At 55.6% G+C, this 20508-nt stretch overlaps 1 long non-coding RNA gene across 1 annotated transcript in view; it reads right to left on the bottom strand.

Annotated features, from left to right (window-relative positions):
* Positions 1 to 1843: 1843 nt before the first annotated feature.
* The window catches only part of LOC308179283, a 29373-nt gene continuing 10708 nt past the window's right edge, over positions 1844 to 20508 (bottom strand). The window contains exons 4-7 of the long non-coding RNA XR_013940320.1: positions 13868 to 15740; positions 8551 to 13075; positions 5105 to 5180; positions 1844 to 4531 (exon numbers count right to left, since the gene is read on the bottom strand). This is a non-coding gene — a long non-coding RNA (uncharacterized lncRNA). The remainder of the gene's footprint in view (positions 4532 to 5104; positions 5181 to 8550; positions 13076 to 13867; positions 15741 to 20508) is intronic.

Here is a 20508-nt window from a genome sequence, read left to right as displayed (position 1 = left end):
CAGAAGCCTGACCAAACCTCAGATTTTCCAGGGGGACTTTCCGCCAGCCTAGCAGCAATTCCTGCCCACCTTCCCATCGCCGGCACGCCAGCAGAGGCCGTGCCATCACCCACGAGCTGTTGTCCCCTTGCTGCCCCTCCACGTCCTCCCCCGGGGGGCACATCCCTTGTTGCCCCCGCTGCCCCCCTCCGCCTGTTTGCCCATTTATCTCCTCCGGCGGGTGATTATACATAAATATGAGCAACTGTGTCTGCGCCTGACCTTACCTGCCCTGACTAAATTCATGTAGTGTCTGTGAAGATAATTCTAAAGCCATAAGAAGATAATAAAAAAGGAAAGATAAAAAAAAAAAAAAAAGAGGGCAAGCATTGTGGTTTGTATTCTCTTATCTAACCTCCTGCAGGCCCGGGTGGGAGAGCGGCCCCTCGCTATTTAAAGGGATGCTGCAGTCGGGAGCACCGCAGCGAGGGCGAGGAGCCCGGGTGCTGCTGGGGCAGGTCCCTGTCCTCCAGAGCCGCTGGGGTCAGGGGAGGGGAGCCCCAGGGGAACCCCACTGACAGCAACCCCCCGGCCTGATCCTGTCCCCACATCCTACTCAAATGGTGGGCAAAGGGAGCGAGAGGATGCTGGAGGTGGGGAAGCCCAAGGTGGCAGAAAATGGGCGCACGGCCCCCCTGGGTGAGCTGGTGGCCAGCTGGGGAGGCTGAGCTGGGAAAGGGAAAAATGCATCCCTGGGTGTGATTTTCCAGCTAAAAATCCCCCTGCTGCGGCACCCAGCCTTTGCTCGCGAGTGCATCGATTGCGGGGATGGAGGGAATTATCAAAGGGTTCATCGCGGCGGTGTCGTCCGCGAACAGAGCGGGTTGTCAGATAAACGTGAGCGCGGAGCCAGCGCCACCGGGGGGGCAAAGTGCGGAGCCCCCTCCCAGTGAGACCCCGAGGAAAAGGGTCGGTGCCGGGGCGAGACGTCCCCAGCTGTCCCCCAGCTCTGGGAGGCAAGGTGTGAAATGTCAGAAATTCGGACACCTCTGCAGTCGCTTTTTCAGGGGTTGAAGGCTCTGCAGCCCCGAGCCGGAGCGCAACCGGGACATGGAGCCGGGTCCTGGCTTCACCATCCGTGCCAGCCCCCGGCCTGCTCTGTGCTTGAAGGCACGAGGCTCGGCTGGAAATGACCCCAGGCAAACTCCGAATGCTCCAGAGCTTTGTCCAAAGGCACTTTGCTCTTTTTTCCCCTTAGCCTTGTTTTTATTTATGTTTGCTTTTTTTTTTTTTTTTGCATGGCTAGGATTTAAGCGCAATAAAGCCAAATGATGTCAGAGTCGGTAACAAGACTAAAAAGACACCAAAGAACCCCAAAATCAAAGGAGGTGCCAAAGGAGGACATGGTTACGGGGATCACCACCCCTTAGGGTCCCCAGCCCCGGGAGAGCCAGGGCAGAGCGGTATTTAAGGGATGCTCCCTCCCTGCCCCTTGCAAGGGGGATGCACGGTGGCGGGACGTCCCCACCTGAGAGGGTCCTGCTGGGAGAGCGGCTGATGGAAGAAGGGACACGGGGACAGCCACCGCCAGGAGCACGAGGAGGGGGACACCAGCCCGCCGCCCCCCCACCGCCACCCCCCCCCAGTACATGGAGAGGGCTTTCTTCCGCCTTTGTTCGGCAGCTCCGAAGTGGTGTCGCCACAAAGGCCGAGGTGAAAGGGGTTAATTTGGGGGACAGAGGTAGGATGTGAAGATGCAGAGCGGGACAATGGGCCGCCTTCCTCTTTTGTCAGCGCGGCCATTGTGCCGCGTGTGAAAAATGAAATCTGTTTCATTTTGTTCCCAGATGCGATCGGGCGCCTCTATTTAGAAGCCATCAAAAAAAGCCAGCCAAGTGCTGGGGGGGGGGGGAACACAACAGGGGGGGGGCGCAGGCCTGCCAGACACGGACAGCCCCACCCCGGAGTGGCCTTTATTTATTTATTTGGGGTTTCACATTTATTTAGATTTAACCCGCTCCCTGCCTCCGGCATTCAAGTGGCTGAAACAATCAGCAAAGTCAGGGGGGAGAGGTTTTGGGTGGCGGTGGAGCGTCCTCCCACCCGGAGCATCTCCGTTCCAGGGCATCTGCAACCCAGAGCATCTCCCATCCAGAGCATCCCCTACCCAGAGCATCTCCATCCCAGAGCATCTCCATCCCAAAATATCCCCTATCCAGAGCATCTCCACCCTGGAGCATCCCCTATCCAAAATATCTCCCATCCCACAGCCAAGCACTGGGATAACCCCTCTGGCTGTCCCACCCTGTCCCCTTTCCCCCTCGAGTTTTGCAGGAAGGCCGGGCAGCTTCGTCGCTGCTATTTGCCAGCGTTTCCCCTTAATCCGTGCAGCAGTGGAAGGAAACCCGGTCCCGGCGCCTTCCCCCTCCCTCCCTCCCTCTCCCCAAAGCAATCTGTGGTTTTGCTACCAACGTGAGAAATTTTCACCTCCAGCGAAGGTGTGAAACTTGGCAGTTTTGTTCCTTCCGAGGGGAATCGCAGCCTTCGCAGAATGCAAACAAACAAACAAATGCAAATTAACCCCTAAAAAAGCATGTTTTTTCAATACGCGTCTTAACCTTTGCCACAAATTAACAAATCCAGCTGGAAACCCTCAAGATTTATTTTTCCCATCCAAACACACAGCTGCTTTTCCCCCAGGATGCTGGCGGAGGTGAGAGGCACCAGGCGGCGGGTACGGGATTTGGGCAGGGGACAGAGCCAGGGCAGAGCAAGCCCCGAATGCAGCAGGGCAGGATTTGTGAGTCAGGGAAGGATTTGTGCGTCAGGACAGCCCAGCTCCCCTCTGAGACCCAACAAACTCATTCCAGCATGGATCTGGGTATCCTGGGCAGGGCTTTTCCCAAGGTGCCTGCAGGTGATGAGCCAAGTAGCAGTGGGGACGTGGCACCATGGGGCTGGGAGCCCATCCAGAGGAGAGGGACAACCCGTCCTCCACCCAGCAGGATTCATCAGGCACCTCCACACCTTCACGTGCATCCAGGACCCATCTGATCCCAGCACCACCCTCCAGCTGCTCGCCCCCCGTTCCCACCACCGTCCCCCGTGGCCCCCCTGGTGGCCCCGAGCGGGACCTCCCGGCGCGGGGCTGGCAGGATGGCAACGTGGCGGCGAGGCCGTGGGTGTCACATCACATAAATCAAGCTCCGGAGCCTTCCTATTTAACACACTCTTCCCCTTCGAGTTGTCAGTGAAACCGTTAATTAATTAGCTAATCCCGCCATGAAGTGGATTCTAAATGGGTCTCCCCTCCCTTCCCCCCATTTAGGTAATTACTGCTGAGGGAGCTTTTGTGAGAGTAATTTTCCAGCAGGGACAGCCCCGGATGGCTGAGGGAGATGAATTTGAAGGGGGGGTGGGAATAATAATGCAAACGGGCGTGTGGGGGGGATAAAGGGCTCCTCCTGCAGGGTGCTGCGCTCCGGAGACCCAGCTGGGGCCGGCTTCTCCTCCCGGTGGTACAGGAGGACCACAGCCCTCAGCCTGAGGATGCTGCAGCAGGAGAGGCTCCCGGTGGCCTCAGCAGCCTGTCCTCACCGCCAGGCAGCGAGATCTGGGTGCTGTCATCGTGCCAAGGTGATTTGGGTGCTGCAGAGAGTCCCCACGCCCCACCACCTCTCACACCTACAGCATCCTCACACCTGGTTTTAAAGCATTTTCCGTAACAAGGCTAAATCCCAAAGCCTTGAGGGTTTTTCCCAGCCAAACAAAGCAAAAGGTGATCGGGTTTCAAGGCTGAGCGGAGAAATACTCAGCAGTCCTCAGGGCAGCAGCTCTCGGGGCATTTATTTCAGAGTCAAGGCAGCACCAGGAGCAGCGTTTCTCCTTCCTATCTTGCTCTTTCCATGCCCCTGAGCAGCTCCAAACCCTTTTTTGTTCTTCAGAACCTCAAACCCGGTCTCCAAGCGAAGATTTTCAAAGGCACGCAGAGTTTCAGATCCTCAGTTTCATGTCCACGAGTCGTGCCGTGTCCAACAGAGATACCGCACGAGTGGCGCAAGCCCGCCCGCTGCAGCCGAGCGCCCTTTGAGCCGCCTCGCATCGCTCACAGACGCGTTCAGAAATCAAAGGTTTCATCTGAAAATCATGGCTCGGCTGGCCTTTGGGTGCCAAAAAGTCGATACGCCCAGTGCAGCCACAAATATACCCGCCCTGCACCCATCCAAAGTGCCCCAAGCATTTGCTCATTGTCACGGGGCAGGAGAAGAGGTTGTGGGGAGGTTGCTCCGATTTGAGCAGGTGCCTGCAGCTTGTCTGTAGGGGAAACGTTTCCGAGAGTTTAGGATAAGCGTCCCCATCCCCTGAGGAGGTTCCCTGAGCAGCCACCCAGCACCCAGTTTCCCCAGCTGGAAAATTCACATTTTCTCCTCTCCTTTGCCACGTGCAGATGAAGTCGCCCTGTGACACCCAGCAGGGACATCTCCTCCCTTCGGTCTCTTGCTGCACCCCACAGCAGGCTCCCAGAAGCAGGGATGGTGGAGACGACTTCTCTCTGGAGATGTGATCAATGGGCTGCTACAGCCAGGAGAACTTTAATACCATTTTCCCCTACGTCTTTCCCCAAATACAGCTTGGAGAAAAGAGGGGTACACCTCTACGCCTCCCCTTGCCTTCTGCTGCTACAGCCGAAGCATCCTTTAGGACTTCCCACCCTCATCTTTTTGTATGGATCTTTCTCCTCCAGCTGCCCGCAAACAGCCTGCCAGGGACTGCCCTTGCCTGCTGTCTCCTCCCAAGGAACAGCCCAAACCTCACCGTTTTTGCGTTGCAAACTGGGGACAAAAAATGTCCTGGGGCAGCCCTGAGAAATGCCAGAGGTGGCTCCGAGCTGAGCTGGGGATGGGACCAGCTCTGGGGCTCCTGCAGGAGAGAGGCCCCCAGTAATGCGAAGGAAGAGGTCAGAGTCCATGAAGACCACAAAGGATGTTTCACAAGTTGTCAGGGACAATCTGTAGCCTTTCTGCTTTGAGAGATAAGGCTAAGCTGTGAGGCTGAGCAGGATGCGGTGGGGCGATGGCTCGGAGTTGGGGTGTTGCGTCGGGAGCTAAAATGACACGGGGCTTACCGACACGTCCGAGGGATGCTGTCTCGGCTGGAATGAGATGGAGCCGTCCCCTCACCAGATGTGCCCCCCTGGCAGGCTTGGTCCCAGCAGGAAGGTACATGGAGAGGGGGAAAAGAGCACAGAGCAGTTGTTACCACGTCTGCATCCCTCCTCCAGCCACAACCCAGTTGCCAGAAGCTGCTCCCGCTGCAATCTGTGCCTCCCCTCTCCGCCTCGCTACGAGCGAGTGCGGTCAGCTGGAAAATTAAGACCTGGGGTTGAACCCGGAGGGGCAACGAGCGGGGCTGCGGGGACAGGGAGCAGCCAGAGCAGCCCCCTGGCACCGCGGCGCCAGCCCCGCTGCCCACCCTGCGCCCAGGCGGTGCCGGAGCCGTGGTAAATCACCGGCGACAGCTCCGGCGGGCACGGTGCTCGCGTGCCTGCCTGCTCCCTCCCGCGTGCAGCTGGCGCGGGCGGAGGTCCAAGGTCAGCTAAGTGCTTAATGGGCCTCCCGCGAGGACCTGCGCTGAAAGGCGGGCGAGGAGGGAGCATATGTCACCGCCGGAGCTCCGGGGCTGCTTGGAAGTGACAGGAGGATGCTTCCCATGCGGATAGGCGAGCACGAGGGGTTGCTTTCCCAAGCCTTTTTCCCCGGGAGCGCAGCAGGGACCTGCAGGTCCGGAGGGTGGAGGGACACCCAGGTGCCCATGGCACGAGGCTGCCCAATCCAGGTTTTATTTGGCCAAGGAGGCTGAGCAGGAGAAGGACGAGGTGTGGGCATGATCTACAGCACTGGCTCCAGGTGTGAGCAGGAGAAACACAGAGGAGACAGCACCCAGGGGTGAGCTGCCTGGCCAGACCTCCGTGGTTGTTCCCTTGAAGTCTCCAGTCCAGCATACCTGGGTCCAGGCAGCCCTGAGCATCTCCCAGTCTCAGCACCGCCGGTCAGCACGCCTGCAAAGCGAGTTTCCATGCAACCAAACACAAACGCCTTCCCGAGCTCCTGGCCGAGCCACAAGCAGAAATTAATGACGATTTCAGCAGGATATCCTCACCGCTTTGCCAGAATTAAGGGGATGTTATGCTCTGGCCCAAACTCGACATTTTGGAGCTGCTGAAACGTCCTGGCATCCGGGTGTTTCCTGTTAGAGGTATCGATCTCTCCACGACCACACTATTGCATCCTGCAGTAACTCCCTGGTAGCAGATGACCCCCCGGGCAGGAACTTTTCTGGATGAACACAGGGATTTTTTCAAGCAAGAAAAGTGTTTCCCACAGCTGCAGCAAGAGGAAACGCAGGGGCTGAGCCCTGTCCCTAGGAGAAAACCGGTTACAAGCAACCGTCCCAAAGCAAACGAGGTGCTGCCCCCCTCCTGCAGCCAGGGCTGCAATTCCCAGAGCCTCTCCGCAAAACCTCTTGCCTTTCCCTAAGGGGAAAAATATTTCTGCCTCTGTCCCACGCCATCTTTCCCCCTTACACCTCCACACTCATGACCACGAAGCTGCAAGCATTGTGCACGCACAGCATCATCCAACTCAAGCCCGTTATACAGGCACGGGTGGCATCGGGGTGAAGCTCTGCCCAGGTTTGCTTTTCCCCCCCATATTTGAGCACCAGGAGAGCTTTGCCACAAGGGATGCTGCTGCTGCCCCCCCCTGCGCCCCCACAGCTCCCCAGTCTCGCAGCTGGTGGCCGGGCACCGAGGGCTGGTGCCCAGCAGCACGTCCCGGGGGGGAAGAGGGGGGAGAGGAGGCCCCTGGGGACGTGGGGTACGAGGTTTGCTTTCACAGACTGAATCAAACGTTGGGAAGCCGGTGAATTAGCAGTGTTTGCTGAGCAAACGCTGCCGGGTGGGGACAGGCAGAGGAAGAGTGTTTAAGCACACAGTCCTGTATTTGCTAGCAAACATCTCCAGCTCCTCCTCTCCCTCCCCTGTGCCTCCCCGAGCTGCTGCTCCAACGAGGCTGGGAGATGCCTCCCAAGGCAAGGAGGGCTGAAATGCCTGGGGAAGGGAGACCGTGTGGAAGAAGCATTTTGTTTTTTGTTTTGCCAATCTGCCTGCACCAGAGCACCCAACGGGGTGATTTGGGGTGCAAAATCCCACTTGGGGGTGGACTTTGTTCAAAAACTACAGTCACCACCAACATTACTTCCCTTCTATGTGCTCTGGAGGGGAGGACACTGAGGACATGGCAAAGCACAGGACACACAGCAGAGGTTTGGCATCACTACAGAAGTTAGTGAGTGCTCTTCAAGGCTTGGGGTGCAGTGGCAGCAGGGTAGGATTGCTTCTTGCAAGCTGGGGTAGGGAGCTTCTTGGCCCTGCTGCCTCATGGCGTTCTGGTGCTGATCTCAAACCCCTCTCCTGGCACAGCCCCAGGGGGAGCTGATCTGGGAGAAGTTACCAAGCTTGTTCAGGAGATGGTCCAGCAGGCAGGATTTCACGTGCTGGCCAGGGGTTCATTGGGATTCAGCATACAGGGAGCTGCTAAAGCCTTTCTCTTGGCTCCGAGAAGTCCAACATTTAATCTAGCCTGCACACCATATGCAATCTTTGGTGATCACAATCTGCTTGACCAGATCTTGCTTATTCCTTGGACTCAGACCTACACCAGACCTGGAGCACACCTCTACCAGCCACCCGACCTCCTGCTGTGACACTCGGCTCAACGGACAGGGCAGAACTCGAGAGCCCATCCCTTTCTGACATCTAAACAGGTCCTGATACACCTCCTCTGTATGAGCTGACAAACAGGGCTGGCTTCCCACCCTGAAACTCCTCCCAGGTGCCAGGAGGAATTTCATGGACCTGTTGATGCTCCACATTGCTCTACTCCAAATCTTCTCCCGTTGCTGGCCAACAACTGCAAAAATGCCACAGCCAGGTCGCCACCTCCATTCATAAAACATCCTCCCCTGCAACTGCTGGACTGGCTTTTATGGAGCTATCTTAATGCTCATTCACCCTTTGAAGGCCAGGTGCTTAGCCAGCAGCTGTGCTGCACACTGCTGCCTGAATTACTCATCACGGGCAGCGCATGCATCATTCATTATTAACTGCTCCGTGTTCACCCTGCGGCTTCATCCAGTGCCACCGCCGTGGCTGCAGGAGGAATGCAGCCGTCCGTGAAAGCAGCAGCACCCCTCACGTCTACCTCTGGGGGATGGCACTGCTTTTTGGGGTGGTTGGTGGCACCGAGGTGCCTCCAAGAAAGAGCCCAGCCCTGCCCTGGTATCCCCGCAGCACCCCAGGGGAGAAGGATTAGAGACAAAACGTGCGCAAAATTAGTCCCCAAGACATAAATTACAGGTGGCGAGAAGCCTTCAGCTGCTATAAATCAGCAAAGCCTCGCCGAAGTAAGTGGAGCAGTGCTGATTTACGCCGCCTGGCAGCTCGGGCCGGCCTTTGGAGCTTTGTCTGGGATTAGTGGGAGGAATTGTTGGGGAGGGGAACACTCTCATTACCTTGTCCCGCTCAGCGCTTTGCTTTTCTCCAGTGCGTGTTGTTGTGGGGAGCTGGATCTAATTAGCCATTGCAGGAAATGCCTCAGCTTCTCCTGTCCCCCACCGCTCAGCAGGGGAGGGGGGCCTAATCCTGGCCAACGTGGGAACGAGCCCTGATGCAGAAATCGGGGCCCGATCCCAACGTTTGCTCTGCAAAACAGCACGGGCACACGGAGCCTGGCTACCTGGGGGGGCAGGAGAGGGGGCTGGAGACGTGCTACCTACAGCACAGCCTGGTAGGGGGAGGCCTGAGCCCCCAGGGCTGCCCTTAAGCAGAGCTGCAGGGCTGTGGGTGGGACCCCAGGTGAGGCTGGTGAGGGTAATTAGTGCCTTGGAGGACCTGATGAGGTTTAGCTCTGCAGCATGTGATTCCCTTCCCTTGAACTGAATTTAGTCCTTTACCATCAGGTGTCACCTGCGATGTGACCCCCAGCAGACATTCGAATGCTGGTACCCAGCCTCCCTTCCCCCCTCCCTTAACACCACGTTAAGGTTTGGGGTCTCTGAACGCAGAGGGGTGTGCTTGCAGATGGGGTCAGTGAGCGCTGTACAAGCCCTGGAGAGACGGACACGTGGGTGCTATGCTCTGCAGGTGCTGCCAACCCCTGGGGGGCTGAGAGCAGTGTTTGCAGGATCCTGGCACCCAGGCGGTACCAAGCTCCTCTGAGCCCACCCGTGCGAGCTCCAGGACCTCGCAGGAAGCCAGCCTTGTTAGTTTTGCCATCTCCCCAGTTTAAGGAGCCCTTGGGCTGAGCATTGGTAACCGGCACGCTCACACGCTGAAAATACCGTGGCAGTGGTAAATGCTAAAACAGCACTGGGACCTTCTCACCATGAGGATGGCTTTGATTCAGTGCGATGTATTTAGCGCTGCGGGGCTGATTTACACCGAAGTCAGAAGGTGGGCCAGCAGGAGAGGAAGGAATTACCACCTTCCGCAGCAGGACCAGCACAGGGAAATATCTCCCTGTGCTTCAGCAGCCGCAGGTCGCAGTCTGACGTACAGGCACATCTCCCCTCCTGCTCCTGGAGGAATAACCCCCCAGGGTTACCGCGGTCAGCTGTGAGTTCTTGCAGACCAAACCTAAAACTTCAGGTGGGCAAAACACATTTCATGCCCATGGACTGACCCACAGAGCACCCCTGTTCACTGGTCTTGATTCCCAGATGCTGAATCTTTGACAAGAGCAAGGGCAGCCCCTGAAATCCCCATTGCCTTTTGAAACTCTCAATTTTTGGTTATAAACTTTTCCTCCATGCTGATACGGGTTGAAATGAGAGGGCCTGTCCTCATGATGCACCTGGTGTTGGCATTTTCACTTGGAGCTGAGCTTCTCCCAGTTGGACACCTTGTGGTCCTGCATGATCCCATGGGGCCAAACATCTGCATGGGTTGCAGGGACAGAACCCGGTGCCCCGGGGCTGTTTCTTCCCCTGGCAGCTGGTGCCTGGGACTCGGGCAGGCAGTTCCACCACCATGCTGTCAGCACCCCCAGCAAGGTCTGCAGGGGGGGCTTCGCTGCCCACTGCTGTGAGATGTCCCACCTGTGGGCACTTCTCTCCTCGCTGAGCAGCCAAGAAGCCTTGACCTCCTCGTGGTGGCTGGAGGGAATGGTGAGCTGCTGGCCGTTGGGCTGGCCCAGTTATGCCCACCCTGGGTGTCCAGCGGGGTCTCCAGCCCACGCACCTCCTGCTTTGTTCCTGGTGACATGAGAGGACCCATCCTAATGCTAGCTCCCAGCAGCTGGAGTGTTGGGTGTGAGGTCCTCTGACATCCTCCAGTGCATCTCTCCTGGAGGGCTTTGCCATATGTCTTACACCTGGAGCGGGACAGGCCATGAGCAAAGCTTCCTGGGATCAGAAAGTCAGGGGGAGCCGCAAATCTCCAGCACGGGGCAGGTGACACACGTAACGGCGCACGTACGCACACGCTGCTCCCCATCTCCTCGGGCTCCTCCTGCCTCTTCCATTTCTTTCATTCTTCTGAAAGGAAACTTCGCCATTCCTGGGCTTTGTTGGTGGCGAGGAGGATACTGGATAAAGAGTCTGAGAAAGTGAAAGAGGGTGCTCCGGGCTCCAGGAGGAGAAGGAGGGGAGAGCAGGAGAAGGAGGGATTCTCGGTATCTACAAGGGAATTAAAGCGCTTTTACTAGAGTGAAGAAATCATCTAAAGAATGGCAGGCGAACAAAAGCAGCAAGGCTATGGACAAGTCGTTCTGAATAGATCCAGATCCCCTTAAGTTTGTAACACCCCCTACACACTTCTTTTTTTTCCCCTTCCCCCCCTTAAGCCTTTGCTCCTCACTCCCTCCAAGAACAAATGCAGAGAGGAAAAAAAAATACTAAAAAACCCACGAGGGAGGGGAGGAGTGGAAGAAAGCTAAAAAAAAAATCAAATAAAATAAAAGGTAATCCTCAGCCACTTTGCCCCTCTGGGGGCTGCTCTGGGCCAGATTAAAGGTCCGGTGTGAAACCATTCTGCTATTCAGATGCGATAAGCAGGATTTACAAGCAAAGAGAAAGAGAGAAAAGAATGGGCGAGAGGAGAAAAGGAGAATTATTTGTGTCTCTTAATACTTGTTAAGCACTTCTCTTTTGCTAGACCAGACAAGACACAGCTATGCTCAAAGTCCGTGCACAATCCTGCCCGCTTGTGTCCCCCCCCCCGGCTCCCCGCTTCCCCCTGCCCCCTCTGAAGCAAGCAGGCAACACTTTGTTGCTACTGAGCTGAAATTGGTCTCCTCTCCGAGCGGCACACAAAGAGAATGGCAATTAACCTTCCTGTTCCCTGGTGACAGCGATCTAATCAGCGCTGCGCCTAGGCCTGTGCCAGCCGCTCAAAGGCAAAGCCCCCGTGTTTGGGGGGGGACGGGGCGGCGAGGAGGGGGCTGCGGCTGCGCCCCGCACCGGGGCCAGGATGGGTGCTGGGGGGAGAAGGGGTTTGGGTTGCTTCCGTCGCTGAGGCTGGCTCGTACAGCCCTTGGAGGATGCAGGTGGAGGTGTTGGTCGGAGCCACGGCCTCGAGGACGGAGGCCAAGGCAGCCTTGGGCTAGTGGTGGCCCACCGGGACAACATAGAGCCCCGTTGGGGCTTGGGGTGGCAGCAGGGATCCCACCCCAGGTGATGCATGCCTTGATGCTCCCTCGTGTGCCTCAGGAGGACGATGCTCTGGGAAGAAGGAGGGGAGGCCAGCCTCCCATCGCCAGCACTCCTCTCTGGGAGAGGGAGGCACCTGGGGGGCTCCACAGCTGAGAACTACATGCTGAGACCCGCAAATACAGGCCTTGGTTTTGAGGCTTCTCCATAAGCTCGTAAGCTTTTTATTTTTTTAATGGAAAATAGGCTTGTTAGAAAAGCCTCAAACATCCTTCACAAAAGAACCACTACTCATCAGTGCCACTTTTCAGCAATCCTCCTCCACTCCATGTTTTTCCATTTTTGCAAGAGCTGAGGACGAGAAACAGCTAGCGTGTTGTTAAAAGACCAAGATATAAGTGTTGGGTTTGTGCTACTTTCAAGGGAGAAAAAGTGAACCTCCCAGAGGTCAGCTGAAAACTGAGAAGTGCTTTATTATTTTAAACCTCTGAAAAATCCAGCCGATGGCTGGTTTTCTAATTGTGGCCATGGATCCAAGTAACTGAAGCAGAGGTCTGAGAATCAGCCTTGTGCTTGCTGATGAGCCTGGTCTTAGATCCCAGCAACACAGGAAAATGACAGTGAGATGTCCTCTAGAAGAGGAAAAAAAAAAAAATCCTTTTTCTTTTCTTGCTAGTTCTAAAGAAAAGAAAAAAAAAGTAATCTTCAAAACTGTCAATGGAATTTTCTCGAGCAGCGAAATTCACCTGTTCCTCAAGTGCTACAACAAACATTTCCTACCACAGCTGAGCAGGAGGCCTGGGCCTCCACCTCAGGGACGCCCTGATGGGACAGGGGCTTTATGGTGTGGCACTGACACCGCAGAAGCCCCTCCACTTCGGTTGTGCTTCCCTTTTCTTTGTTCCTAGCATAACAGTGCTTTTATTTAATATCTGGTGGCCTTTCTCCAAGACACAACATCATTTCAGGGATGAATGTGAACTCGTACAGGAAGCACTGCCTATAACCACTGCTTAAAACCCAATTCCCAACCATGTATGCATGGCGCAGAGCCCAAAGCTTCAACCCTCGTGGCGAGGGCCCTTCCCTTGGTCTTCTCCAGGGCCCAGCACATCTCAGGGCGCGCTAACATGACCGTATGGCAGCGCTTAGTGCTCAGAAAGGTGCCAACACCTGGAGCTGCCTAACCTCCCCGAAGGCCTCCCTGCTGAGGGACAGACCCCCCCACAACCCAGGGGGGAGAAGAAGCCATGGCGGGACCCCCCCGAGCTGGCCTGGGGCCTGCCGTGAGGCCGGCCATGATGGAGGCCCAGCCTTCGGCCTGCTGCAGGGCTTCAGCCAGACGGGCACAGGCGTCTCCATTACATCGAAAGGAGGAGCATAATTGAGCCTAAATTGATTCAAACAGAGGCAATTAAAGCAAAACTCAGCCCCCCACTGGGAAAGCAAAGGCGCGGCTTATTTTTAACTCATAACCACCACAACAACCACAGAAACGTAATTAAGGGGCAGCGTTACACACACACCCTTCAGCTCCAATGGCAGGCTGAGTGAAAATGACCCCCCTGGTCCCCCATCCCATTACCCCCCCGAGTGCCCAGCCCCATTGCAGCCAGCACCACGGACAGCCCAGCCCATACCACCCACCCCCCTGTACCGCCCACCCCCCCCTCTCTAGGGCCACCTGCCCCCCTATAGTGCCCCCCCCGCTATAGCGCCCGCTCCTCACTTATACCCCCTGCCCCCCCTACTTATAACGCCTGCCCCCCATAGTACCCACCTTGCTATAATGCCTGCCCCACTATAACACTCAGCCCCCCCGCTATAACGCCGCCCTCCCCGTTATAACTCCCACCCAGCTATAATGCTCACAGCCCCAATTGTAATGCTCGCTGCCCCCCCAGCTATAATGCCCACCTATCTATAATGCCCACCCCTGTTTATAATGCCCACCCCACTTAAATGCCTGCCCCTCTATAACACTCAACACCCTGTTTATTACACCCACCCCACTGTAGCACTTGCCCCTCTATAGTACCCCCTGCTATAACACCTACCCCACTATAATGCTCACACCCTACTTACAACACCCACCCCACTATAACGCCTACACTACTATAATGCTCACACCCACCTTACAACACCCACCCCGCTCTAACACGCACCCCACTATAACACTCACCCTAAATCCTCCGGGCTCTCCCGTTTTCCAGCCCCAGAGCTGCTGCCCTGGCCCTCCGCTGCCCCCAGCTCTTCCCCCAGCCCAGGAGCATCCCAAGCACGGCTCCGTGCCGCAGGGCAGGGCTGGCGAGGTGCGGGAGGCATGGTTACATTGCACAAATTCTTCTCCTCTCTTAGGTGGAGACCTGGAGCGGGGCTGGATCGGCGTTGCTCCGTCTGCAGAGCAAACAAGAACCATCAATTAGAAGTAATTACCACCCCCTCCCCATAACTTAAGAGGCTAATATTAGGCTTCATTTTTAAGAAAGGTAATTTGACGGCCATAAATTACAATTATAAAAACTTCATTAGAGTCGGTAGCAATCCATCCACCATTGTTCTAATTACACACTGTAGGAGTAATGAATGCTAATGGTTTAATGTACAATAATTACCACAATTGAAAAATAATAATAATACAGAACAACCTCAGTTATCCAAATGTCACGGGGGACGTGGAACGGGCTGGGGTAATCGTGGTTTCAGATAATTGAGGGGCTCTTCAGCATGATTAATAGGTGTCGCGACCTCTGCGTGGGGAACGAGGAGCTTTAAGCGACGGCAGCGTGGTAAAGTGAGGCAAGGCTCGGGGCAGAGGGGAGAAATCGGGTGTCTTACGTCTTTGTTTTGGATTTTACGAGATATTTTAGATGTAAAGTAAATGTATTGTTTTGCAACCGAACTGTGCCACCTCCTGATGAGTTTCAGGTGTGGTCGGCAGGGTTTGAAGCAGAAATATGGGACCTGGGCTCTGAAACTCGCTCACACTCAGTCCAGTGTGAGAAGCACCGGGAGGATTTGGCGTGCCGGGCAGAGCACGAGAGGCAGTTTCGCCCCCCTGCAGCACAGCAGCAGCACAGAACTGCGGGAATTTCAGGTGGGAAGGGACCCCAGGAGGTCTTTAACCCAACCTTCTGCCCACAGTAAGCTTGGCACAGGGCTCGGGCTGGGTTGCTCAGGGATTTCCCCGGTCAGTTCCAAAAATCTCCAGGGACAGGGATCCCTCCAGCTCCCTTGGCCCCGGTGCACTGCTCATTCACCCCCACAGTGACTGTATTTCCTTACACCCCACTGGATCCTGCCCTGTTCCAGCCTATTCCCCTCTCCTCTCCTCCTCTCAGCACAGCCTGACCAAGCCCCCAGCCTCTCTTCCCTCCAGCCCCACCAACACCATGGCAGCCTCCTGCCGAACCCACCCCAGCACCTATTTCTCAGCACCTTAGTCCATCCCAGGGGCAGAGGTTTGCTTTAGTCCTTGTTAAAACCCCACATCTCCTGCTAGAAAATTTCCATTCCCCTAGCCTGGCCGGATCCCCCTGCAGGGCTGCTGTGCCCCACGGCAGGATGAATCCCACAGGTTGCCACGTCCTGACCCTGCTGAGGAGCATCCCAGTTCATCCCCCAGGTCACACATTGCACGCCTCAAACCGATTGAACAGAGGAGCTCTCAGGACAGACCTATCTAGAATCTCCCTGTAACATAAAACAAGCCTACAATAAAAGGCTTGACCCCAACAGTCCTTTGAACGAAGCGCTCAGCTTGCTCTGACGTTTGATCCCAGTCGGAGGAGGTGGTTCTGGAAGTAGAGCCGTGGCATTTGCCTGGTTATCCTCCACGCCACGTTGTCCTCCAGCAGTGGGTCAGGGCATGTTACCTGGAGGTTATCTTGTCCCTCTGCCACCCTGCCTCTGCTTAGGTTGGGGCACAAAGTCAACCCAAAATAGTTCCAACGCTGGTCCGTCTGCAAGCAGCGTAGGAACGGGTCTTCTCCTCACAGCAGGAAGGGGTTTATGATAGGAAATCAATCTGCTGTCTCTCCTTCCTCTGACACAGGCTGCACAGGGAACATGAAAAGCATTACAGACTAGGGGAAGACACTGAAGAAGAAAGAAATCAAGTCTCCAGAAGAGAGAACAAAGCATGTCTGCTGCCTCGTGAAACAAAACAGTGACCAGTGGTGCAGAACCACGGATCACCACCGAACACTCTCCCAGCTCCTCAGGTCTGCCCAGTTAGGGACCCCAGCAGACCACCGATGGGTGCTGGGGAGCTTTGGGTGCTGATGAGCTTCTTGAGAGCTGCACTAACACCCTGCACGGATGGGTGCTGCCAGGGCTCGCTCTGCTCCCCAGCCTCGGTGGCTGGTGGGAGGGCCAGAAGATTTTGGTGACACGTTAAAACATCAGTTTTAGGGTTCTCCATTCTTGCCTCAATAAACAGCCCAGTAGGAAGGGAAACAATGAGAGAAATCAGGCTTTCCCATTTGTTTGCTCCAGGGATTGGAAATGCCACCTAACTGCTCCCTTCCCAGCCTTGACCCCGCAACTGAAGCAACTCGATGAAAGCTTGTTGCCAAGACATCCCTAAGAAACAACAAGCCGGGGTCAAACCCAGGATATTGGCCCTGGAATTCCCTTTCCTACAGCCTTGACAAGGTTACAGAACACAGAAAAACTCGCTGCCACTGCAGGGTGCACCAACATCCATGGGCACCCCCTTCCCACTGACCCACAGGCAGCCCAGCCTCCGTAAGCCAGCCCTAAGAGCAGATCCCATCCACAGCCTGACAGGGAACAACGTGCTCTTGGTGTGCTTCCTCTCTAATAGGATCCTAATTTATAAGAAAGCAGATAATATATCAATGGAAATTAACTTCACACTCTCCTTACACTGGCAGGTTGAGCTGCAGGTGAGTGCAATGTAATTAAGAAATTAAAAGGTAATTTCCACATATGCTTTCTGCTAATCTAGCTCAGCAATCATTTAATTTACAGCAGGGGACTGGCAAGGAGGCAAGCCAAAATAAATAAGATAATGCTACGTTTAATCGCTCGGCGCGACGGCAGCAGTACAGAGGGGTTTCGGAGCGGGGCCGGCGGGGTGAGGGGCGGTGGGCTGGGGAACCCCCTGGGGAAACTGAGGCACGGAGTGGCCCAAACCAGAGAGCACTTCCACGGCACCAGAGGGAGGGATGAGCAGTGCCACCAGCTGGAGGGGACACACGGCCACACGGAGCCCCCCGGTGCCGTGCCGGCCTTCAAGCACCGCGGGTGAAGGATGCCGGGCAGAGAATTTGGGCTGCAGGAGCACCTGGAGCCATGCATGCCACAGCCCCCTCAGTGGGGGCAGGCGCCAGCCCCGGGGCCTCAGCAGGGGATGCTCTCCATGCAACTCCGGCTTTTTGTTCCCGAGCCCCGCACCGTGTGGGGCGGGAATGCCTCCTAGCCCCATCCCCTCCTCCAGCCCAGCTCCCCCCCGATGCAGAGACCCAGATGCTTCCCCCCTGAGCGGGGAGAAGCATTCATATGGGAGCTTAATCCCCCAGAGACTGGGGACACGGGGATTACGGCCGACCTGGGGAGATGGGGCCATGATTCGGGCTGCTGAGGCAGGGAGGCGGCCACCCAGCCCTATCCGTGGTCCACCAGTGACACACGGACCTGCGCCGATGGCTTTGGTGACAGCGGTGACACCCCTCTGTCCCCCGTCATCAATAACTCATCTGGTGAATCTCCTCCTGCTTTTGCCGACCGAATTATTCCCAGCGCGTGGGGAGGTTATGTTTGTCCTCTTCAAGCGGCTCTAGAAGCGGTCAAATAATATTTGCCCAGCAAATTGTTAAACGGCAATTCTGCTGTCACTCACCGAGTCCATTATTCGCGGGGCACTTGTTTGCTCGCCCCGCCGCTCGCTGCCTGTCCCTGCCCTGAGGGGTGACCCAAGCCCCCAGATCCGAGCCTGGCACCTGCTGAGCCCATTCTGGAGGGGGCACCGGGGTGTGTGTTCACCCCCCGTGCTGGGAGAACCCCCTGCCTGAATTGGGGCAGGGGCTCGGAGCTGCCGACCCCAGGAGGGACTCGAGCACTGGCCCCAAGCGAGCTGCTTCCCCTCCTGGGATGAGAACCACCTGCACGGAGAGAAGTCGTGAGCAGAAAGTATGCATCGCCTTGAAATACTGCACAAAAAGTGGGGGAATCATTTACATTAATTGATTTTTTTAATGAACAATCATAAAACTATTATTGGGGGGGGGGGGGAGGAGAGTTTGTTTTCATTGCAACCATTTAAAAATGGGTTGGAGGATTTCTTGCTTAGGTTGTGGGTTTTTTTTTGCCAGTCTGTCTCTTCTTTATTCTTGGGCTTCTGGTATCACAGAAATACTGTTTTAAAACTGTGTCATTTCCTGCTACTCCACATCAGAATTGTCCCTTTCAGATTACGTTTTGCCTTCTAGCTAAAACTGCCAGGGTATTCCTGCTTGGCCGAGGAAGCACCTTCCTCCCTGCTGCTCAAAGCTTACCTGGAGAGGAGGTCAACAAAGCCCCAGCCCTGAAAACCTGCAGAAAAATAATACCTGTTCTGTGTCTTTTTTGTAACCGGGGCTATTCCGAGCCTGCCACTTCCCAAGCTACTGGGGAGGTAGCTCAAGAAAACCCACCACGGGTAAGACTGGAAATTTTGGTTAGAAACATAGGGAAAGGATTTCGGAAAAAAATAAGGTTTCTTCCTTCTTCTTTAAGTGCCAGGGAGTTTTACAGAGGGAATAAGGCAAACTTCTCCTTCCCCCCTCTACGTCACCTCTCACCAAAGCGTCCTCCCAGCTGAATAACAAGAAAAACCCTATGGCTCTAAATATTTGCCTGCAGACCATACTCCTGAGAACAGTGCTCTGAGCTTTGTCTCACAGCGTGTTTATGTCCCGAGGGGGCACTAACACAGAGCATGGGATGGCAAATCCTCCTGCCCCACCCAGGGCCATCCAATGCGCTCCTTGACCCCGTACCCAGAGCCCGGGGTCAGATTTTGTGCCACCAATCCTTGGATCTCCTTCCAGAGCCACCAGCCGTGTCCCCGTGCCCGAAGGAGCCTCCTCCTGCTGCCCAAAACTCTCCGTGCACCACCTGCTCTTCCACCAGCGTCCATCACCGAGCACCCAAATCCTCCAGAGCACCAAAATCCACCCTTCCCCTCCCCTCCCCCACACGCATGTGCACACGCATCCATGTGCGCACACACATCTGCACACATCTTCCCTCCCTCCCCAGCCCAGCCACGGCCACGTGAGGCCGTATTTCATATGCATGGCCTGGGAGGGCCTGGGCTCTCCAGCCAGTAATTTGCTGATTGGAAAATGTTCCAGGAAAAGGGACGGGGATGAGAGAGGGGAGGGGAGACCTGGGGCGGGGGGAGTGGGGAGGGAGGAGACGGGAGTTCTCAAACTGCGAGCCCTAATACCAAGCATGTGGCCATATATTATTTTAATAAAGCCAGCACATCCTGCACTCACGACAGCTGCTGTTCCCTTTCTCTCATCCTGTGAATCTCATTTATTCCTCATTAGCAAAATCACCTGTTTGTCAAATAGGGACAGATCGGCGAGACATTAAATCGCGCCGAGGCTGGGGGGGGTCTGGGGAGCGGAGGTGGGATGGAGTGGGGCCGGGCAAACCCCAGCCTGAACCCAAACCTGGACATCTCCCGGAGGCTGAGGTGGAGACGAGGATTGGGGCAGCAGGTGATGCAGCATTTCCAGTGCTTTTATCTTCTTTCTTTTTTTTTTCCCCTGCGTAGTGGAAGTTATGCCAGGAGCAGCGCCTGGCCACAGCGCTGCTGGGTGGGTTCACAGCATGCAGCACACCCAAAGTAGTGACAAACAGAGGTGTCTGCGGGAGAGGAACTCTGGGTGCCCTTCAGACCAACCTAAACCTCCTTGTGGGGTCATGAAAACAGCTTCTGACAGTTCCGCAAGTTTGGAGCTGCCATCTCTTTTTACCATAGGCGGCCGCGCACTTCGCGTGTAAAAGGCATTTGGGATGAGCAGTGAAAAATTTCTTCCCTTTCGGAAGAGATTGGGTACAAAATGTCATCTGATTCGGTTTTATTGGTTTGGGTTTTCTTTAAATTGAGTGAAAACGTCAGTGGGACTGACCCCTTCTTTCAAAGAACTGTGGTTTTGATGAATCAGGATTTTCCACTAACATTGAAGGAAAAAAAAATAAAAAATCCCTGGACTGCACTAAATTAAGTGTCTGTCGCCCCACAAGCCTGGCAACGGAGTCTTTTTCTGCTGGTTTTGCAGCTTACGAGATGCTTTTCCTAATGCCAGCCCTGGCTTTTCCCTTTATCAGTTGAATGACACTGGGGGAAACAGCTGGCTGAAAATCAAGGCTTCTGGTGCGCTGAAAATTCTCCCTGGCTCTTTGCGATTCGGAGTTTGGGTTCAAACTGGCCCCGGACCAAGCGTGTGTGCGTGGGAGATACAGAGAGAAACCTGGGGAGGGCAGGGGGGCCTCGGCCCCCCGCGTGGCACCACCCGTCCTGCCTGCCTCCTTGCCAAAAAAAATCGGGGATGGAAGGGCTGGAGATGCCGTGCTGGGGGGCTTCCCACCTCTGCTGCTCCTTTGGGAGAGCCAGCAGCTTGGCATTTCCGGAATTGGGTGCTGGAAAACCCCAGCTAAAGGGGGAATTTGGGGCTGCAGAGAGCTGAGCCTCCGGGATGACATTGTGCCGGGTCCTTTGTGCCAGCTTGGGTCTGGGGTGAGCAGGTCTGGGGTCTGCAGGGGCCTCACCAGCTCGGGGGGAAGCTGCTCTTAAATCTGGGG

The sequence above is a fragment of the Anser brachyrhynchus genome, assembly GCF_964034855.1.
Source record: "Anser brachyrhynchus genome assembly, chromosome: 17".
Lineage (NCBI taxonomy): Eukaryota > Metazoa > Chordata > Aves > Anseriformes > Anatidae > Anser > Anser brachyrhynchus.
The sequence above is the reverse complement of the archived record's forward strand: the minus strand, read 5'-3'. Positions and strand labels throughout refer to the sequence as shown.